Below are 22,929 nucleotides of genomic sequence, written 5' to 3' on the forward strand. Positions count from 1 at the left end.
CACACTACTTTCACACATTCACCTTCCTTTCCCTGCTCTATTTCTTCTTTCTTCCATAACAATTATTATATTCAAAGGTTCTATATTATGTACTTATTTATTGTTTTTACCCTTATCTCCCCAGCCCTGCTAAAGCATAATTTAACTGGGCAGGGATCTTGGTGTGCTTTGTTTATTGATATATCTGAAGCACAAAAAATAGAACCATAGCAAGTAGACAATAGATTTGTTAAACAAGGAGGTAGATGGATGAATGAATGAAGCAATCATTTGAAGAAGAAGGATATATAAACTATAGGGTTTCTATTCTAAAAAAAGGAGTCAAGGACATTGAAAATGAGCTATAAAAATTAGTAAATATATATAGATAAAGGTAAAGTAAATTTAAGTATCATTTGTTCAATGCTATGCAAAGAAACTTGAATGATTTTATGATGTACTATTTTTTAGAAACACATGCATTTCCAAACTCTATCTTAAAAGACATAAAATATTCACAGTCCATATGTGTGAAAATATTGAGAAGTCTTAAGGCATGACATTCCTTAAGCACCAGGACAAGAAGTTTTTGTCAGTGAATTATTTCAATGAATTATCATTCCAGGAATGAGATAAATTCTGGTTCAACTTAAAATGCCACAGTGCACAATAGAAGAAAATTTTCCCAAATTCATTTTTGATGCTACCCTAATACTGCTTCACATGATAAAACTAACAGTTTAAAAACTATTATCTAAATTCACTAATGAATTTAAATGCAAAAAATTAAATGTTGGAAAATAAAATGAGGAAATATATAAATACACATTATAATAGTAAAATGGCATTGATTTCAAGAATATTAGAAAAATCAAGCTAGAAAATTCACCATTGTAATTTACCATTTTAAATATTGGAAAATGAAAGTTTAATGTAAATTTTGACAAAATTCAAGTAGAATCAGATAGATACTCTGTATATAGTAAAATACACATTATTTCTGCCATGTAACCAGCACTAACTTTAACGTGAGTTAATAACCATTGTTATTTAACAAATTAACATTGCCTCAGAATACTTATACAAGTGGGAAAAAGTTAGATTTATAAATATTGGATAGGAGGAAGGAAAGAAATAAATTCTTGTATTTCAAGATTGATTATTTAGAAAACTTAAACGATGGTTCAACTTAACAATTTTTCTCTGGACTTTATTATGGTACAAAAGCAATATGCATTCAGTAGAAACTGTTCTATGATATTGAATTTTGATCTTTTCTGAGGCCAACGATATGTAGTACCATAATCTCTTGTGATGCTGGGCAGGGCAGCAAGCCACAGCTCCCAGTAAGTCATGTGACCCCACAACCACATCACTATGAAGGTAAACAATCAATACACTTACAACCATTCTGTACCCATATGACCATAACTGTTTTTTACTTTCAGTACATATTCAATAGGTTACATGAGATATTCAACACTTTATTATAAAATAAGCTTTGTGTTAGATAATTTTGGTCAACTGTAAGCTAACAGTAAGTGTTCTGAGTACGTTTAAGGTAGGCTAGGCTAAGTCATGATGTTCAGTAGGTTAGGTGTATTAAATGAATTTTCAACTTATGATATTTTCAACTTATAATGGGTTTATCAGGACATAACCCTATCATAATTGAGAACAATTTATACTAGAAACAAACAATTTAGCAAATTTACTAATTTTAAAACAAGAAAGGCAAAACAAATGCTTTATATAAGTTAAATATAAGGGCTAATATTTCCTATTAACAGTAATCATAACAAAAAAACCTAGGTAAGTATTCAACAAAAATTATTTGGATCTCTGGAGCATAATATGAAAAATTGAAAGATTTAAATGGAACTTGTTACTTTTCTTTCATATGAAGACTTTCTATGGTATATTTCATATACAGGGAACATACATTTATACACAAATGACATTTCAATGACAATCACAACCCCTTCCTTGCAGCCTACTTTTAACAAAATAATATAAAATTCCTGTAGAAAAAAAGAATAGTGCAAATAATTATTTTGAAATATGTGACAATATTCATAAAATTTCTGTAGAGTAAGGAGGAAAAATTAATCCTTCTGTTTATTCAAACACAATGTTGTAGCAATTAATGTAGGCTGAAACTAACATAATGAGGGTATAAATATATTAATTAGATATAATTGGGAGAGCAAATGTATATGACAATTCCATAGATGCAAAAGAAGACATTTCAAATCATTTGGGAGAAAATTGAGTATTCATTGTGACAGTTAGCCAGACATTTATAGAAAAATAACATGTAACTTTACTTCACTACTTGTGTCAGAAATAATTCCAGATGGATCAAATATTTAAATGTCTAAATAGGACCAGAAAGTTATTAGAAGAAAAATCATGAATTTTAAGATGATAAACTTGGAATGGAGACAGCATTTTAAAACATGGCAACTTATTCAGGAAGATGATAAATCTCACAAAAGATTCAAATTTTGATTACATTTTATTACACTTTACTAGGTAGAAAATTAAAGTATAGAAAACAAAGAATTCTTTAAAAATAAAGAAAAACTCTATTGTTAAAAGAGAAATCACAGAAACACATGTACATAAACTTACAAACATCTAAGATGATGCTTTTTTCACAATAAAAAAAATGTAAATTAAATGAGGAAAATGTTTTACACATGATGGCATATAATTTTATATACTGATGATAGTATTTGAGAGGAAAACACACTCATAAATTGTTTCTGGGACTATATGTTGATGAAATAGTTGTGGAGCACAATTTGGAACATATTGTAAATTATAAAAATCATGTATTCTTTGGCTCAGCAATCATCATTTGCATAAAAAATATAGATTTCATATATATTATATGTGTATATGTATACATTTTATATAGTCTCAGTGTAGAGACATATATTCATAAACATTGCCTAGAATTATAAATAAGTTATTAAGAGTGATCATTTCTGTGCTAAACCCAGGATGCGGGAGTGGAGTGATGAGTATTCAGAGAAGAGCAAACAGTATGGGGAAATCTTCAGTCTTCACTGTGAATTTATAAATGCTTTTTTAAAATTTCTTTAGTTTTAATTGTATACCCTTTTTACTATTTTTTTTTTTCACTATAAGCTTTGATTGCTCTTTAGGTTTTATTATCCTTGGTGTTTCTTAGTTTTACTTTAGTTCATGGTACATGGTAATTACTGATCATGAAGAGTCTGCTCTAATTAATTAGTTGATCAGTTATTTTTAATGAGTTCAAAACCCCAAACCAAGGCTAAAACCTTGACAATAAACAACACCTAAGTATATAGTTCCAACACAAACCATTTAAACTCCTTCCCCCACCAGAAATAATTACTATCCTAAATTCTATGTTTATCATTTTCTTGTTCTCCTCTTTATATAATCTTGTGTCCACATATTTATTTATAAAATATGCTTTTAGCATCATAAAAAAGGACATCAAGTTATAAAAATGTGGGGGCTTAATTTTAAGCTTTCTATTACATTCCTAAAATTCATTCATGTTTGGAAACATTGCTGCAGTTCAATTTTTGACTGCTGTTAAATATTCCATTGCATGAATATACTATAGTATATTAATCTATTCTCCTGATGATCAGAGGTAGAGTTGTTTCTAAGTCTTATGAATTGTTCCTATAAATATTCTTGTACATGTGTTCTGCTGTTGATATATACTTAGGCATGGAATATTCAGGTACCGGAGAAAGTGTCTGTTTTCCAAAGCAGTTGTAACAATTTACACTACTACCAGCAATGCACAGAGACCCTGTGACCGACATCCTCAACACATAGCTATTTTCTCACATTCTGTTTTTTTTCCCCAAATAATTAGGTGTAAACAGAACTTCATTATGGTCTTGAGTTTTTTTATTATCATTGATGTTGAATATCTTTTCATATGTTTGTTGGTCGTATGTGTTTCTCTTCCTTAAAATGCTTATTTATGTCTCTTGCTCATTTTTGTATTGGGTAGTTTGTTCACTTCTTACCGATTTTTGTTATTTACACATTTTTGACATGACAATTTTAAATATAATCCCTTTAGTTTGTAACTTGCCATTTTCACTTTCTAAAAGTGACTTTTGATGAAACAAGTTCTTAAATTTAATTTAGTGAAACACATCTTTTAAAGTCTATCATTTTTGTGTCTTGTTCTAGACCTCTTTCCCTCCTCCAAAGTTTAACATATATTTACCTATATTTTATAGAAAAAGTTTTTAAGTTGTTTTTGCCATTTGTCCTTAATCTGTTTGGGTTAATTTTTGTGTATAATGTGGGGAACAGATCCATTTTTTATCTTTTCCCACATGCCTAATTAATTTCAAAGATCAATTTTGTTGAGTAGTTTCTACCTTTCCCATTTGATTGCTTTTCTAATTAAAAATGGAAGCAAAGGTAAATAACAAACACAACCCTAGGATCTAGCTTTAAAGCTCATTTCCTTGTCACTAGTCTCCTTAAATAGAGACACTTTGATCATTCCAAATGATACTATGTTCTTTTTCAGGAATCACCTTCTAATTAAATATTAGAATGGGAGAGGTTTACATGTCCATATGTGTCCTGTGTTAATTTCCAGCATTTTCCCCCCTCCTCAAATTCTGCTATGAATGAACTTAGACAATTCAAGGTAGGGCACTTAAGTGTCAAGTTGTAAAGCAGGGTCCAAGAGGCTTAATTCTCAAATAGAAATATTGACATATAATAATACTGTAACTTTTACTGTATTTTTATTGCTTCTGGGCACTACTCAACCATTCATACATGCATTTTCTCATTTCATACTCACAATAAGCCATAGAGAGGTTTGATTAGTATCAGTTTTCCACATAAGGAGGATTAGAGACGTTATATAATTTGCCTACATCATACACATCATGTTTAAAGTGATTTGAACCTAATTCTTTCTTATTCAAAAGCACATGTTCTTTCCCATTATACGAAATTATCTTTCTATGACCCTAAACTATTTTTGTTGTTTATTCATCCTTTATGGTCTATCAGTGTTTCTAAGGTTTACCTCAGTATCTGACTGAACAAGTTCATATTCAGTCCAGGCACCCTCTTCATGGATGGGTCTTTTGTTAGGTGCCAGGATTTTTCTCTTCTCACATGCTGCTATAAGTGAACCAAGACAGTAGAAGGTAGGACCCTTGAGTGTGAAATTACAAAAGATTATCAAAGATGTCCAAATATTAAATAAAAAATATCGATTTCTAGTATTCAACCCAGATCTGAAATGTAATTTCTTTTTTTAATGTTTATTTTAATAGTGAAGCTGAAAAAAGTGTGTAAATCGAGTTATGAAGATCCATGTAGCAAATGTGTTGCACTACGTAAATTTCACCAAGAATATATAAGAGATGTACCTTCCTGACCTGGAAGTTATTTTACTTTCAGAAAAGTTTTTTGAAAGTCCTCTTGACTTTTAAATAAAAACTTTCTTTAGGATTTTGTACAGCAGTAATTGAATAATAGCTGGAATATAATTTCAACATTAAAATATGACTACTAAAATATAAAATAATATTCTCCAGATGCCACCATATACCATTAGTCCATCTAGCCCAGTGTGACAGTGATCCTTTCTCACTCTTAGTGCAGCATGGCCCAGCAATATCCTTGCTTTCAGATTCTGTCTTGGATGGTCCACATGCTACTATTGACTCCAAATTCCCTGACAGTATAATCACTGCTCTCTGATAGAAGGTTGGCTGAGGCAATCATCATTTCAAAGAGAGTAGCCAGCTACTTACTGAGTTAAGTAAAGCTGCCAGACACGTTGTCAGTCCTCTGTGCTGACACAGAAGAAGACATATCAAGAATCTCCACTGAATTGTGTTTGGACCCTGCTTGGGTACACAATACCATTGCTATCCCAGATTTTTTCAGATATCAAAATGGGAAGACTTTCACTGGTCTCACACATACTAATATTTTTGTGAAAAGGAAAAGTATTTCCATATGAGCATAAGAGCTTCTTCTCCCACATTTTCCCATCCTCACCCAGTGTGTTAAGATTATTTTTTGCTGTCCAATGTGTTCCTATATACATTTTTGTGTGTGTAAAGAACAGGGTAAGGGATGTATTTGTATAAGCCAATGGGGATTTTTTTTAAACTGTGAAGTATATGATTGATTATCTCTGTGAGATAATGAAAAATACTTTTGTCATATTTGTCTTTAACCCTGAGCAGAGAATTACTAAGTGATACACAAGCAGATCACCTGTGTTTCAAAAGTATTCCTTCCTGCTCCCATGGAATAACAGCTACCCAACTTCATCCTGGTGATGAGGTTTAATTATTCCTGCCAGTATGGTAATACTTTCCATTGCCTCCTCATCTCTTGGCAAGAGGACCCTAGAAGTTAGTAGGTAGTTTGCCATAGTTTTAAGCTGAATGAGACACTTAACTTTGTGTATGGTACGAGTGATCCTTCTCTGGGAACCTAGATCTCCACATTAATATTGCCTAAAATTGTGTGTAACAGAAGCAAAATTCCCTATGTGGGTCACTGTTGGGCCCATTTGCACATTCACTCCTTGGTTTTTAATTCATGTACTCTAAGGGGCCAACAGCTTCCAGGTATTACAGTATGTGACACAGGCAATGGATTCCATGTACAGGTATATAATCCTTCTCTCCTATGTGATAAAGTCGATTGGTTACCTTCTATAATGTAATATTATGTGGAATTGTGTCCTGATGAGTCAAACACTTTATAGGAAAGGTAGAACCATACCCAGAATATGTATCAATTCAGGTCAAGATGGATCACTGCCATTCCAGGGTGGGAAAGGTCTAATGTAATCAACATCCCACCAATCCATTGCAATCCAGCAATGGTGGGACTTAATGCAACAGTAGCTGGTCCAACTTTGATGAGGGGAAGCCCACATTATTTGGTTCAATGCATAGTGTCCTTCCCATTGTGCCTACTCTATTCATGTGCCCATGTAGCAGATCACTGGTCACAATGACTGGATGATGTCAGTTGGTTCAGCCATTCTGTATACTTGGGTGTTTAGTTCCAATAACGGTGTGGACGGTGTCTGCTGGGCAAAGCTATACAAAACAAAGTTCTTCACACTTTGTATCCACTCTCACAGGCCCACCTGCATGATTATTCCAAAGACTTTTATGTACTCTAGCTTCCAGTTTTAAAATTTCCTGGCCACTGACCAACTAGCCAGTTCACTTAACATTACTTCCCTTTGCACACAAAAAAGTAGGTACACGGGTTTGCCACCTGAAGAACTGCCTTTAGGAGACTATTCCCTCATAACCACAGTCATGGTAAAGTGAAGCTGTTTAGAATTAGCTCAGTAAACGGCCATAGGTCAAATTGGCATAGAACTGGGGAAGTCATTGTACTTTACAATTGTCATTGTATTCTGAGGGTCTCTTTCTCACTGGAACCCAGTCTTGATTTCAGTTAATGGGTTTACCTGTGAGAATTGGCTCAAAGAAAAATTGGACAATAGATCTTGATAGTACAGCCATAAAATCATTTTTCCTTGATGTCTTTTAGTTGTACAGATTAATACCCTTGTTGGTTATTTATCTATTTTGCTCCTAGGAACACAGTGTCTAAAACCATCTTCATAGCTCTCTGCGAGTTAGCCAGGTCCCCTTGACTGCCACTTAAACTTTGCAACTCATTATAATTAAATGTTAAACACAGACACCTGGCTTCTATTATCTTTTATTTCTATATTCCAATTGCTTTCAGGGAGTCCAATCCTGTAATAACATTTCCTATTCTGCACTACCATCAACCCTCGTCTTCGTTGCTCATCTTAATAGTGCATTTCCTATCATTTGTCCCCCTCCTGTGGGACAGTTTTCTGCCTTACATAGTATACCCAGTCTTGCACACCTAGTATGCTGATCCTTTTAATCTCTTCTTCCACCATTTACTATGTCAGTTTTAACATTTCTTCTTCACTTAGTGTGGGCCATCACTATTTATATGCTTCCAAATGTCAAATGAGAAGCTTAATAGCATTCTGTCCTGGTGGACTTGTCAGTGTATTAGATTCTGCTGTCACAGGGGAATGCACCTATATTAATAAATTTTCATTTATACAATTTTATATTACCTCCTGCTTGATCATAAACATTGAAGATACAATTCCATGTAATTCTCTACCACCTGATCCTGTGACATGTTGACTATAACTTTGACTATAGTTTGATTAAATTATAGATTCCTTTATCCTCAGCAGGCCAAGCACTTCACTGGCTGCATTTCCTTCCAATGACATCCCTTTTCAATTTACCATCAGTGAAATTTTAACAATTTGCTACCTCAACATTTGAGGGGTTATCAGTAGTTCATCTAGTGAAATATTTCACTTTTGCATCCAGCTAAGAGGTAATCCAGTTTCAGAATCTCATTTTAGAATCTGCTCCCTATGACCACTTTTCACAATAACTGTTTTAGGTCAAGTTTCCTAGAAAGTGACCCTGGGATGGACATTTCCACATAGGATGTTGTTTGAAGATAGCTCCTAGGAACACTTTCACTAGGTAGTCAGTTATGCCATAGGATAAAATATAACATGAGCGTGGCCAAGGTCAAAAGATAGATAAGTACAAAGCAGGGAAGAGACCAGTGCATGATTTGAGGTCACTGAGAACAGAGATAGAGTCTTCTTCATCTATTGTTTTTTAAAAAGTGTGTATATTTTTTTTCTATAGAAATCTCGGAATTACCTTCTTATATTTATTTTTGGTTAATATTTGATACAAATATATTTTATTTATAATTTAATTTTTATTACTTTTAAAAAACATATCAAAATATAAAAATGAAATCAGCATATAATAAAATGAGGGAAGAGAAAATATTTTGGAAACAAGTATAGAAAAATGTGTATCTACCTCTCAAATATTATATAAGGAGGTAATGTCATCTGGATCATATTTTAATAGTGAATTCACAGTACTCAGAACTAAATGTTTCCTATCAATTCAAAATAGAGAATTTATTAGGTTATACCTTAATTCTAGTGAGGCATTTATTATTTTAAAACACTTTGAAGCTGGTTTAGTTGCTCTCTTTAAAATATATATATATATGTATATATATATATATATATATATCCAGTCAATATTTGTCTCCTGAGCTCTTGAACACACACGCATTCTTTTTTTTTTTTCTAACTGGATTTCTCCTAAGTATCTCAAATATACCATATGCAAATCTGATATCATTGTTTCATCAACACGTGCTCCATCAAAATACAAGTTTCTTCTCTTAAAACCTACTCTCTCTCTTTTGCAAATGGCACAATTCTCCTTTTTTACCAAAATATTTATTTTATTAACCTAACCTTATTAACTTGATCCCACCTTTGACCTAATAGATCACTGATTTCTATTGTTTCTCTCTCTTAAATTCTCTCTTCTCTCCATTCTCATTACCTATGCTTCAAGCCTTCCTTAGCTTCTGTGTAAACTCCCACAGTTAATTTTTCACTGGTTTCCCAAGTTCCAGTCTTATCTACGTCCAATTAAACGTTCTCAATGTCTCTATTATTGCTAAAAGCACCAGTTTTATATGCATATTACACAAATCTTGATCGGTAAAGTAATTTGCAAAACGGAGATACTTAGATGTGGATTTAAGTTTTGGAAAGAGTTAAATATCATTGGTTTGTGAAGAGGAGTTAATTTTGTTTGAGGTAAAAAGTAAAACACAATTACATAATGATTCTGACTTCCTTGTGTTACTTGCAAAGGTCACTGATATAAATCTACCTTATTATCTCTGTGCCATAATTAACTGAACTATCTAATAACTGAAAAATCTAGTTTTCTCTAATAATATGAAATTAGCTGCTACTCATCCTACACTTTCTCTATTTCTTCACCAATATTTTGCAATGCTATAATTACCTGTGATTAGTGCTAAGATGCCCAGAAGTGATGGGTAGGCTCCTAGGAGAGCTGTTTTGCCATTACCATGGCTTTATTATAAAGACACTCTGAAATTTTAGACTTCACTCTTAGTTTCCCATCTCTAATCACTTAAGTTTTTCAGGGAAATAAACATATTTTCTTTAACAAAAAAGCATGTGCCCTCTTCTGTCCTCTATTTTTAACTTGAGAAGGATTACTTTGCAAACAAACATCATAGGAAAATGTACATGAACTTTAACATCAAAAGGACTAGATTCAAATTCCAGTTCAAATACTCACTGACTAAGATATGTTGGACAAATGGTAAAATCTCTATGAGCTTCTTTTTTCCAAATCTCCAAATAAAAATGTCAATAAATTGTTTACAATATTAGAGAGATTAAGTTAACTCATGAGAATCTGTTGGTAGAAAGCATTTTCTCTATAACTTGAACATAAGCATCTTAGAGGCCTGGTGTCTAAGATTTGAAGTAGAACTTGAGAGTCTAATAATGAAATCTTGTTTCATAATCTTTTATGTAAATCATTGTCATGTGACAATCCCTTTGATGGAGGGAGGCATGTATTGGTAATCATTTACTATCTGAGGACATTATGTCTAAGAGTTGTCAAGAAACTTCTGAAAGATCACACAACTCAAAAACACCAGACCTAAATCTTTCATCCGAATTTCAGGTTTCAATCCTGTCTTTGCATCATCAATGACAGCAGACACTAGCCAGTGCAGGACTTTCTCTGCAGCAGCCATTACAGACATCCTATTTCACAGTTGTTGAATAATTGAATCACCAGTAAATTCTGTTAATTTAGAACTGAATCTGCTTCACAGTAATTTCTAACCCATAATCGTAGTTTGGCTGTCCAGAGCCACACTATTTACTCATACTGAATGATATTTCAAGGGTATGATGTTCCTCATATCTTCTGCTTTCTAGATGTTACTTACTTCTGGAGAAATCCCTATTTGAATAAATATCTGTGGAGGATTACAGGGCAAAATATTTCAAATCTTTCTATAATATATGTTGCCAATGACAGCAGTGAGGATAACCTTGGGCAGTTTATCATTATGAACATTCATATAAGTGTGATTTGCTATTTAGGATGTGAATACACTGTAAAAGAATAGGTTGGAAGCTTACCGTCATAAAAATAGCCACAAAATCAGTTTAAACTAGAAGGTAATTTTGAAAATACTATGATTTTTACTGGATGGAATCATCAGGATCAAAATGTGTTAAAAGAAAGTTGGGTAAAAGCAGATATTTCTGTTACCAGTCTTCCCTGCAAAGGAGCTAAGGATGACTGTAGATGGTTTCTTCTACTTTCAGTGCCTGGCATGTGAGCTTCTGCATTATATCTTGTATCATGACAGCTTAAAATCTGTTACAGACCATTCTGGTAATGAAAAACATATGATATTTATTACAAAAAATTAACCTCCTAGACTACGACTCAAGATGGGAGAGTTCATTTTAAGTGGAGTTCATCAAACTTCATAAATTGTGGGCCTGTGTGACGCTTTACTGAAAATAAAATGCATCTGAGAATGGTAACAGTGCATAGCTCCATAGTTTAACTCAGTAAACCTAGTCAGTATTGGTACTATTATTTTCATTATTTAAGCCAATTTATGTGCCTACTGGAATAGTGGTTATATAATTTATACACAGATAGTGGTTATATAATTTGTATATAGATAGTGGTTATATAATTTAATTAGCCTCAGGTCTACAAGTTTTGTGATTTTTAGCTATTAAGAAATTTTATATGTGTGTTTGTGAATATGTGTGTATGTGTGTTTACACACAAATAATTCATACAATTGTAATAATTAATACATCCTCATCTATACTACTCCAGTCTTCTGAAAATAGGAAGATAGTTGTTGCTAAACAGAGCACCTTATACATAGATAACAAGGTTGAAAATTTTATTAATTTTTAAATATTCTACCAAGGATAGCATTTAGAGCCATTATGACATATGTACATCATGTTAGGAAATAGTTTATCAGAGCCTTTCAAATAAAAGTTCAAATTAAGAATAGACATGAGCTTATAGAAGACCAGACTTTTCTCTACCCTGCAAAGACTTCACTCCAGGAATAGGAGAGCTAACAAAGCTAACAGGAATCAGCAGTTCCCTAAGAAAAAAAGATGTCATCATGGGGCAGCAAGTTAAACAGAAGAGATAAATGTGAATGAGAATTTATTTTGATTTCCCCAAACTGAAGGTGTCTAGTGACCATCAAAAGTTCTACTTTTTTTTTAAACCAGGTTAGCATCTAACCTAAAATTTTACTATAAGTTTCTTTCAGTTGCTATATATACTCATTTTCCCAAATTCACTTTGAATCAACTCCAACATATTGCTGGTTCCTTCATGAATGAGTTAATAAAAATGTTAGGCACATACTAATTTAAAAATAGTCCTGTTCTGTTAGTTCTGAGTACTATGAGAAGTCACAGTGAAAAGAACAAGAGTAACTTAAGGTGCTCGATTTCTCTCAAAGCAAAAGATATTTCTCATTTACCAAAAACTTTATCATATAGTTGACTTTGTCATAATTCAAGAGAAATAGTAGTGCCAAAGGGGGTTTCTCCAAAACCTTGAACCAATTTACAGACTTTAGTAACCAACTTCTTATTTCCCTTAACATTTTTTTCTTTTCCTTCAATAGAGGTAAAACAATACAATACCAAAGCTCTATAAAATGTTTAGTCTTTTTTTAATCTCTCCTAAAATTGAATTGCAAAATGTATCTCCTAAACTCTCACTTTTCTAATTTTTATTAAATATGGTTGTCATCGTACTTATAACCTGCAGGAATTTTACATAGGATGAGTTATATATGTAGGATTCTAGAATTTCTTTCAGTGCTGGAGGTTATGAGGCATGATCACTATTAATCAATATATTTTTATTTACCAACTTGACTATTTCTCTGTGTTTCTATGCTTTCCTTTCCTTTAACCCATAATACTCAAGCTTATTATGGAAATAAATGTTAGATATATCAACAGTAGACAGACAAAATGTGTCAACTGTTAAGTTTGAATAAATCTCTCAGCAATTGATAAAACGACTAGAGGAAAAAAAAAGTCATTTGTCTTAGAATATCTGAATAATGCTACCAACCACTTTGGCCTAATAGTTACTTTAGTACACTTTACCCCACAACTGCAGAAAACACGTTCTTTTCAAATTCATATGATATATTTATAATAGACATATGCTGGGTCATAAAACAAAAACAATTCTCAATATATTTAAAATTATTTAAATCATACAAAATGTCAAAATGTGACCCCAGACTAGTAGGGCACTGAATTATAAGCACAACAACATCTATTTATTAGAAAACAGTTAGATACATACATACATGTAGATACTGAGAAATAACAATAATTTTCACTAAGGACATTCGCACCTATCAAGAAATACAACAACACATTTCTAAATAACACATAGGTCAAAGAAGAATCTCAAGGGAGAGGATAAACAGCAGAAGCAAGAAGAACTACAATCCTGCAGCCTGTGGAACAAAACCACATTCACTGAAAGATAGACAAGATGAAAAGGCAGAGGGCTATGTTCCAGATGAAGGAACAAGATAAAACCCCAGAAAAACAACTAAATGAAGTGGAGATAGGCAACCTTCCAGAAAAAGAATTCAGTATAATTATAGTTAAGATGATCCAGGACCTCAGAAAAAGAATGGAGGCAAAGATTGAGAAGATGCAAGAGATATTTAACAAAGACCTAGAAGAATTAAAGTACAAACAAACAGAGACGAACAATACAATAACTGAAATGAAAACTGCACTGGAAGGAATCAATAACAGAATAACTGAGGCAGAAGAACGGGTAAGTGACCTGGGAGAAAGAATGGTGGAATTCACTGTCACAGAACAGAATAAAGAAAAAATAATGAAAAGAAATGAAGACAGCCTAGGAGAAATCTGGGACAACATTAAACGCAACAACATTCGCATTATAGGGATCCCAAAAGGAGAAGAGAGAGACAAAGGACCTGAGAAAATATTTGAAGAGATTATAGTCGAAAATTTCCCTAACATGAGAAAGGAAATAGCCACCCAAGTCCAGGAAGCACAGAGAAAACCATACAGGATAAACCCAAGGAGAAACACGTCAAGACACATAGTAATCAAATTGGCAAAAATTAAAGACAAAGAAAAATTATTGAAAGCAGCAAGGGAAAAGCAAGAAATAACATACAAGCAATCTCCCATAAGGTTAACAGTTGATTTCTCAGCAGAAACACTACAAGCCAGAAGGGAGTGGCATGATATACTTAAAGTGATGAAAGGGAAGAACCTACAAACAAGATTACTCTACCCAGCAAGGATCTCACTCAGATTCGATGGAAAAATCGAAAGCTTTACAGACAAGCAAAAGCTAAGAGAATTCAGCATCAAAAAAACAGCTCTACAACAAATGCTAAAGGAAATTCTCTAAGTGGGAAAAAAAAGAGAGGAAAAGGATCTACATAAACAAACCCAAAACAATTAAGAAAATGGTCATAGGAACATACATATCGATAAGTACCTTAAATGTGAATGCATTAAGTGCTCCAACCAAAAGAAACAGGCTTGCTGAATGGATACAAAAATAAGACCCATATATATGCTGTCTACAAGAAATCCACTTCAGACTTAGGGGCACATACAGACTGAAAGTGAGGGGATGGAAAAAGATACTCCATGCCAATGGAAATCAAAAGAAAGCTGGAGTAGCAATACTCATAACAGATAAAATAAATAAAATAAAGAATGTTACAAGAGACAAGGAAGAACACTACATAATGATCAAGGGATCAATCCAAGAGGAAGATATAACAATTATAAATATATATGCATCCAACATAGGAGCACCTCAATACATAAGGCAACTGCTAACAGCTATAAAAGAGGAAATTGACAGTATCACAATATTAGTGTGGGAATTTAACACCTCACTTACACCAATGGACAGATCATCCAAACAGAAAATTAATAAGGAAACACAAGCTTTAAATGACACAATAGACTAGATAGATTTAATTGATATTTATAAGACATTCCATCCAAAAACAGCAGATTACACTTCTTCTCAAGCATGCATGGAACATTCTCCAGGATAGATCACATCTTGGGTCACGAATCAAGCCTCAGTAAATTTAAGAAAATTGAAATTATATCAAGCATCTTTTCTGACCAAAATGTTATGAGATTAGAAATGAATTTCATGGACAAAAACGTAAAAAAAACGAACACATGGAGGCTAAACACTATGTTACTAAATAACCAAGAGATCACTGAAGAAATCAAAGAGGAAATAAAAGCATACCTAGAGACAAATGACAGTGAAAACACGATGATCCAATACCTATGGGATGCAGCAAAAGCAGTTCTAAGAAGGAAGTTAATAGCTATACAAGCCTACCTCAAGAAACAAGAAAAATCTCAAATAAACAATTTAACCTTACACCTAAAGGAACTAGAGAAAGAAGAACAAACAAAACCCAAAGTTAGCAGAAGGAAAGAAATCATAAAGATCAGAGCAGAAATAAATGAAATAGAAATAAAAGAAACAATAGCAAGATCAATCAAACTAAAAGCTGGTTCTTTGAGAAGATAAACAAAATTGATAAACTATTAGCCAGACTCACCAAGAAAAAGAGGGAGAGGACTCAAATCAATAAAATTGAAAATGAAAAAGGAGAAGTTACAACAGATACTGCAGAAATACAAAGCATCCTAAGAGACTACTACAAGCAACTTTATGCCAATAAAATGGACAACGTGTAAGAAATGGACAAATTCTTAGAGAGGTATAAACTTCCAAGACTGAACCAGGAAGAAATAGAAAATATGAACAGACAACTCACAAGTAATGAAATTGAAACTGTGATTAAAAATCTTCCAACAAACAAAAATCCAGGACCAGATGACTTCACAGGTGATTTCTATCAAATATTTAGAGAAGATCTATCACCCATCCTTCTCAAACTCTTCCCAAAAATTTCAGAGGAAAGAACACTCCCAAACTCATGCTATGAGGCCACCATCACCCTGACATCAAAACCAGACAAAGACACTACCAAAAAAGAAAATTACAGATCAATATCACTGATGAATACAGATGCAAAAATCCACAGCCAAATACTAGCAAACAGAATCCAACAACACATTAAAAGGATCATACACCATGATCAAGGGGGATTTATCCTAGTGATGCAAGGATTTTTCAGTATATGCAAATCAATCAGTGTGATACACCATATTAACAAATTGAAGAGGAAAAACCATATGATCATCTCAATAGATGCAGAAAAATCTTTTGACAAAATTCAACACCCATATATGATAAAATCTCTCCAGAAAGTGGGCATAGAGGGAACCTACCTCAACATCATAAAGACCATATGTGGCAAACCCACGGCAAACCCACAGCAAGCATCATTCTCAATGGTGAAAAACTGAAAGCATTTCCTCTATGATCAGGAACAAGACAAGGATGTCCACTCTCACCAGTATTATTCAACATAGTTTTGGAAGTCCTAGCCACAGCAGTCAGAGAAGAAAATGAAATAAAAGGAATACAAATTGGAAAGGAAGAAGTAAAACTGTTACTCTTCTTCAAAAGAAGAAGTAAAACTGTCATAGATGAGATGATACTATACATAGAGAATCCTAAAGATGCCACCAGAATACTACTAGAGCTAATCAATGAATTTGGTAAAGTTGCAGGATACAAAATTAATGCACAGAAATTTCCTGCATTCCTATACTTTAATGATGAAGAATCTGAAAGAGAAATTAAGGAAACACTCCCGTTTACCATTGCAACACAAAGAATAAAATACCTAGGAAAACCTACCTAGAGGACAACAGACCTGTATGCAGAAAACTTAAGACACTGATGAAAGAAATTAAAGATGATACCAACAGATGGAGAGATATACCATGTTCTTGGATTGGAAGAATCAATATTGTGAAAATGACTATACTACCCAAAGCAATCTACAGATTCAATGCAATCCCTATCAAATTACCAATGGAAAAAAATCTTAAAATTTGTATGGAGACACAAAAGACCCCAAATCGCCAAAGCAGTCTTGAGGGAAAAAAACGGAGCTGGAGGAATCAGACTCCCTGACTTCAGACTATACAACAAAGCTACAGTAATGAAGACAATATGGTACTGGCACAAAAACAGAAACATAGATCAATGCAACAAGATAGAAAACCCAGAGATAAACCCACACACCTATGGTCAACTAATCTATGACAAAGGAGGCAAGGATATACAATGGAAAAAAGACAGTCTCTTCAATAAGTGGTGTTGGGATTACCAATACAAGACAAGAAGACAACCCTCAGAATGGGAGAAAATATTTGCATATATATCAATGGACAAAGGATTAACCTCCAAAATATATAAACAGCTCATGTAGCTCAATATTACAAAAACAAACAACCCAATCCAAAAATGGGCAGAAGACCTAAACAGACATTTCTCCAAAGAAGACATACAGATGGCCAAGAAGCACATGAAAAGCTGCTCAACATCACTAAGTATTAGAGAAATACAAATCAAAACTACAATGAGGTATCACCTCACACCAGTTAGAATGGACATCATCAGAAAATCTACAAACAACAAATGCTAGAGAAGGTGTGGAGAAAAGGGCACCCTCTTGCACTGTTAGTGGGAAAATTGTAAATTGAAACAGCCACTATGGAGAACAGTACGGAGGTTCCTTAAAAAACTAAAAATAGAATTACCATATGATCCAGCAATCCCACTACTAGGCATATACCCAGAGAAAACCAAAATTCAAAAAAAAAATGCACCCCAATGTTCATTGCAGCACTATTTACAGAATCCAGGTCATGGAAGCAACCTAAATGCCCATCGACAGACGAAAGGATAAAGAAGATGTGATACATATATACAATGGAATATTACTCGGCCATAAAAAGGAACGAAATTGGGTCATTTGTTGAGACATGGATGGATCTAGAGATTGTCATGCAGAATGAAGTTAAGTTAGAAAGAGAAAAACAAATATCGTATAGTAACACATATATGTGGAACCTAGAAAAATGGTACAGATGAACTGGTTTGCAGGGCAGAAATTGAGACACAGATGTGGAGAACAAACATATGGACACCAAGGGGGGAAAGTGGTGGTGGGGTGGGGGTAGTGGTGTGATGAATTGGGAGATTGGGATTGACATGTATACACTGATGTGTATAAAATTGATGACTAATAAGAACCTGCTGTATAAAAAGAAAAATGTATATCTAGATTAATGAATATTTTCTGACAGAATCAGAGAGATTTGATTGGATGTTGGAGAAAATTTATTAAAAGTTGATAGGATTTTAGAGTATTTGACCTTAAGCCAGATTCAATTGTCAAGGTCATTCCTAATGCCCCAATTCACGTATCATGTAGCCTTAAGAACATTTACTTTTCTACTCTCAGTACCTGGGGTATATATATATACAGTCTATAGTTTTAAATCATTAAGGAGTGAAGTAAAAGTAGTGGGTAACAATATCTATCCCTATCTGATAGTTCTCTTTGTCTAGAATATTTCTGCTGACCCTGACCTCGATAAGGGGTTAATATGCAAGTTCTACCTGAAGATTAAGTTTGATTTGGAAAGGTTTCACTCCAGAGAGCCAATGGCAATGAAAATATCAATAAAACTAAAACAAATAGTTTGTTTTATGCCTAACAGATTTTTTGGCAAACTGACTAAGCAGGGCCAGGAATGGGGTGTGGAAAGTAAGGCACCTAAGGCACAAAATTTCAGGAGGCTTTCCCTCTCAGCCATGGACAACTGAAGACAAAGGAGTATGATATGCAGAAGTAGAGATATGGGGCCCTTTTGCCTCAGATACAAGCACTCAGTACTTCAACGGAGGAGCAGAACATTCCATAAGTGAGCTTGGAGGGCACAGCATAGGGATGTATTTTAGTACTCTTTGTACAGATAGTGGAGGTGGCTTCCACACTAATTTTTAACAGTGCAATTGACTGAAATGAGCACCTAGCAATGTGTAGGAAAGTCTCTCTTTGTAGCAAAGGTTGTGGTAACTCTTCCTTAGTTATTTTACATTCTTCAAAGCTGTATGTACAAAGATAAACCTTCTCATAATATATATGTAAATAAATAGATATTTCAAAAAATTTAGCTAATTATTTTATTTTTTTTTTTTTTTTTGCGGTACACAGGCCTCTCACCGCTGTGGCTTCGCCCGTTGCGGAGCACAGGCTCCGGACGCGCAGGCTCAGCGGCCATGGCTCACGGGCCCAGCCACTCCGCGGCACGTGGGATCTTCCCGTACCGGGGCACGAACCCGTGTCCCCTGCATCGGCAGGCGGACTCTCAACCACTGCGCCACCAGGGAAGCCCGATTTAGCTAATTATTAAAAAAAGGAATCTCAAGGGAAATTAGAAAATAGTTAAAACTAAATATTAATGAAAATACAACACAAAATTTATGGGGTGTAGCTAAAAATTATAGTGCTTTATAATATTATAAGGGCAAAACAATGCATATAACATTGACTCACTTTTCATTGAGGAACCATTCTCTCTGGTATCTTGGCCCCTCAAGTTGTGGCTGGCCTGGAAACTTGTTAATGAACTCACAGTGATTGTTTTTTGTTTTATATTATCCAGCTTTTCTAGTTCTCAGAAGACATTCATTTGTTAACAGCTACTCCATCATATCCGGAAGTGGAAATCTGGAACATTTGCCTTTAATATCTAGAATTAAGAGGCCCAGGTAAAGCATTAACATTTGTAGTAAAAAGACTGGCTGAACTGATCTTACTAAGTTTTCTCTAATGTTAGCACAATTCAGAAATATTGCAAAGCATCTGAAAATGCTAGATCTCTTGATCTTAATGACTCTGCCTTTGGATTGTTATTTTATTCTCCTGGGAGATAAATTAGTTTTTCATAAAGCTGCCCAGGAATACCATAATCATTGAATTTTACTTCAGCTTTTCAGATGTAAATCTCAGTTTCTGTAACATATATCATTTACCAATGCAACTTTGAACTACAGATTATTGAATTTAAATTTGAAACATTATTTATAATTATATCAGAGTTAGTGGATTCTGTTACAAGTTATTAAATTTGTTAAACAAATCTTTCAATTGGGTCTAATAAGAACGAATGGTTTCCTAATGTTGTTGCTGTAATTAACTATAAAAACCAATTTAGGGGCTTCCCTGGTGGCGTGGTGGTTGAGAGTCCGCCTGCCGATGCAGGGGACGCGGGTTCGTGCCCCGGTCTGGGAGGATCCCACATGCTGCGTAGCAGCTGGGCCCGTGAGCCATGGCCGCTGAGCCTGCGCGTCCGGAGCCTGTGCTCTGCAGCGGGAGGGGCCACAGCAGTGAGAAGCCCGCTTACCGCAAAAAAAAAAAAAAAAAAAAAAAAAAAAAAAAAAAAAAAAAAAAAAAAAAAACCAATTTAGAAAATGAATTGAAAATTAACTGAAATTCAACTTCCAGAAGAACTAATATGGGAGCAAATTTATAAAAATATCTAATAAAATACCAGTTCCTTAATAGTAACTCTATCTTCAAATAAAAACGAATACTTGTTAAAAATAGTAATCTGAACGACTACTATAACTTATCCACTTTAAGCAGCTTTAATTATAATTTTAAATGTTTCCTTTGTGTATCAATTTCTTTGTTATAATTAAAATATTATGAAAATATGCTTTGAGTTTTGCTGTTTATTTAATTACAATTCTAATAAACAAAAGCTTTAGGGACTACACAGAAAAGTTATTGTAGAAAATGCACTAATTTTGTTAATTCACCATGAAGTTATTATTCCACAAAGAATATATTTAGTTCTTAAAATGTGATCCTGTCCTATCACTTCATCAATGTTTCATTAGTACTTTTGGGAATGTTTAAAACTTCATTAAACTCTTAAAACAAGGGCACACTTTCTTAACTTTTATTCTACTTTATTTCTTCTGTTTCTTGAAGATAATGCCACCATTTGAAAACTGATTCTTCAACCAAAAAAGATAAAAATTTTCTTTAAATTTTCTTTTTATTTCTTGTTTGTTGCCACATAACTCAGTTTCAGTTTCTCTTATTATCTTAGTTTCCTTATTAAAATCCTAAAACAGTGCATACTTCTCTCTACATGCATTTGGAAAATTGTAAAGCTCGATATAAATGCTAAGTATTTTTACAATTTTGGAGAGATGATCATTGGCAATAAAAAAATTGTTATAAGCAAGATTTGTTTTTTTTTACCAGGTTCAAGGAAACTATGAAGCTAATTGTTTCCTGAGTAAATTCTGGAGAAAAAAATTAATAGTGAAATGTTTTGTTATGTTTTTTAGGTAAGGAAAAATTATTCTATTATTGACAAAAATAGGTCTCTGGAAGATACTTTTGGAGACAACAAATCACCTTTTGAGACTGTTGGCTAAACAATAAATGAATACCTGCATTGTTTGTTCAAGTATTAACAGTCATATTAAATTATTTAAAGATAAGGTCATTTTGGTGGAAAAGAAATATGACTCTGAATTTGCACCAGAGCAAACAGATGTGATTCTGCCTTTATTATTTACTCTATCTCAGAAGATCATCTAGAATTTACTTTTGGAGTACCAGTATTATAGATGATCAATTAAATTAGCATAGGGTCTCTTAGGGAAGCTTCCATTCAACAATGGTTAAAATAATTCCTATTTTATATCTCTACTTTAAGCAATATTTTGCTTAAATAAAAAATGTAAGCCAAAATCCTATACTTTTCAGTTTGTATCAGAAATGATTTATGTACCCAGCAAATTGGCTATATCAAATCACAGATGTTTCTCTTTTATCAACCTAAATAAACACAGGAGGCAATAATCAAGCAAAGACCAGATCCTGTTGGTTGGGAAGAAAATGTCTTTGTGGCTTTCCAGAACCTGAAAAGCAACTTCTCAGTACCCCTGCTTTAGGACATCCTAATTACCAGCTTCCCTTTTATTTTTTGTTTACCAAAAGGAGAGGAATGCCTTGGGAGTGCTTATAAGAGAGGCATGGAGGTCAACACTGACCACCTTGGCTACTACAGGCAGCAATTAGACCCTATAGCCAGAGGTCTTCCCACAAATGTTAGAGCTATTTCATCAGCAGCAGCCTTTATGAAACCAACTGAGAAATAGTTATGGGCTCTCTATTCAATATCTATGTTCCTCATGCAGTAGAAGCCTTGCTCACTTCTTATCACACTCAATACCTTTCTGTAAGCAGTCTTATGTCATATGAAATCTTGTTACTAACTTCCCCTCAAATAACCCTTTCCTAACTACAACAACCTTACCCCTGTAAGCCCTCTTCCTTTACCTAATGACATAACTCCTCATTACTGTGTGACTGATCAGATATTAATCCCTAGAGCTGACTTACAAGAAACTCTTATTGCTATTGCTGAGATTTCATGGTTTACTGATGGTTTTTTTTAAAAAGTGGAGAAGGAAAATTTCATGTCTGGTATGCAATCACCTCCTCCCTTAGACTAGTTGAGACTGCTCCACTGTTGACTACTACTTCAGAACTTAGTAGTCAACAGTGCCAACAGGCAGAACTCCATGCTTTAACTAGAGGTTGCACCTTAGCAGAAGATAGAGCTATGAACATCTATACAGATAGTCACTATGTCTTTGGGGATGGTCGCATGACTTTGGCATGCTTTAGAAACAAAGAGGATTCTTGACCTCAGGAGGAAACCAGATTAAGAATAGAAGTTGAGTCAATGAGTCGTTGGAATCAATCCAACTTCCATCTGTCCTAGACACTATTATGGTGCCTGGGCATTCAAAATTAAATTCAGAAGAAACCAAGGGAAATAATTTAGCTGATCAGACCACAAGGACAGCAGCCTTAAAAGCCACCAAATCTGAAACT

Source organism: Phocoena phocoena, chromosome 4, assembly GCF_963924675.1.
Source record: "Phocoena phocoena chromosome 4, mPhoPho1.1, whole genome shotgun sequence".
In the NCBI taxonomy this organism is placed as follows: domain Eukaryota; kingdom Metazoa; phylum Chordata; class Mammalia; order Artiodactyla; family Phocoenidae; genus Phocoena; species Phocoena phocoena.